Source organism: Octopus bimaculoides, chromosome 3, assembly GCF_001194135.2.
Source record: "Octopus bimaculoides isolate UCB-OBI-ISO-001 chromosome 3, ASM119413v2, whole genome shotgun sequence".
In the NCBI taxonomy this organism is placed as follows: Eukaryota; Metazoa; Mollusca; class Cephalopoda; order Octopoda; family Octopodidae; genus Octopus; species Octopus bimaculoides.
The window spans coordinates 133,402,035-133,403,593 of record NC_068983.1 but is presented as its reverse complement, the minus strand read 5'-3'; the positions used below and the strand labels follow the sequence as shown (position 1 = coordinate 133,403,593).

Genomic DNA, 1,559 nt, shown 5'->3' with positions numbered 1-1,559 from the left:
TATATATGTATGTATGTATATATAATTTTCTATTCTTGATTGCAGTGATGTATGAAGAAGAGAAAATCAAAGAGAAAATATATAAAATAATATCACTGAACAATAAGTATATGAAGTAAAATATAATTATTCAACAAAAGTAATTTTAAAGAAAAATAATTGAACATATAAATACATGAATAATAATCAAGAATGATATGGCACTTCTTTCATGTTGAATATAGTGAGAAGCATGAATATAACAGGGGAATAAGTTGGAATTCCTACCTGGAGTCTGGTATAACACATTAATTATTTTGTTGTTCCATATGAAGAAAGATGTATTGCTGTGTAGTATACATGTGTATGTATGTATGTATGTATGTATGTATGAATGTATGAATGTATGTATGTATGTATGAATGAATGTATGTATATATGTATGTATGTATCTCGCTCTTTCACTTTATATATATATATATATATATATATATATGTGCACACATATATACATATATAAAAATATATATATATATACACACACATATATATATACATATATAAATATATATATATATATATAAATCAATGTTGAGAAAACTACATCTTCATTCTTATTATTAACATTATATTCATCATTATTGTTGTTTATTTTTTTATGCTATTGTGGATAAATGTGATTGTGTGCGTGTATATATATAAATATATATATAATTATATACAAATAAATATAAAATATATAATGTACACACACGTGTGTGTGTCTCTGTGTGTGTATTTATATATGTGTGTGTGTGTGTGTATGTGTATACATATAAATATGTCTGTGAGTTAAATCTAATTATAACGACAGTCCAACTGTCATGATTGTTGTTTGTTGTTATTATTATTATTATCGTTACATTTTCTTGCTGGTATACTGCTATTAAGTGTGCCCAGGCAGTAAGTAAATCTCAAATAGTTGTCAACAGTAACAACAGAAATAACTCCACGCCACTGAAACCAGGCGCCGCCGCTCTCCAATCTGTTTTTGCTAACTATTTCACTAACGGGCAAATTTTCTTTCTCATCAAACATTCACTCATTCATCTCTCCCTCACTCTCTTTCTCTCTCTCTCTATTTCTTTCTTTCTTTCTTTTTTCTCAATAACATACAGAGTCTTAAAAATACAAACCCATACATATACATATACATGCTCACACAGACACGGTCTTACACATGCACTGATATACATACAGACTCTGAAACATATATACGCACACAGAATATATACACACATAAGTATATTGCGCATAAACATACGCATAAACACAAACACATACGTGCATATATAATACATGGGTAATATACACACATATTATGAGTACCCATTTACTTACAAATACCTATACACACAAACAAATATAAACGAAATAATTTTATATATTTACATGCCTGTGTATATGCGAATATATGTGCGTATTTTTATATGTGCTTATGTGTATGTATATATATATATACATACATACGTACGTACACAGGTGTGTGTATAGTTATATCTACATGTATACATATATATATATATATATGTATATATATA

General features: G+C 26.9%; 1 protein-coding gene across 7 annotated transcripts in view; it reads right to left on the bottom strand.

Annotated features, from left to right (window-relative positions):
• The window catches only part of LOC106871529 (dopamine receptor 2), a 797,114-nt gene that overhangs the window by 68,311 nt on the left and 727,244 nt on the right, over positions 1-1,559 (bottom strand). Inside the window, exon 1 of one of the 7 annotated variants that reach the window (XM_014918028.2) lies at positions 268-287. The exons of the other annotated variants lie outside the window; for them this stretch is intronic. The gene's annotated coding sequence lies outside the window, so the exon portion shown is untranslated. Of the gene's footprint in view, positions 1-267; positions 288-1,559 lie in introns of those variants that run through there. 7 annotated transcript variants of the gene reach the window in all.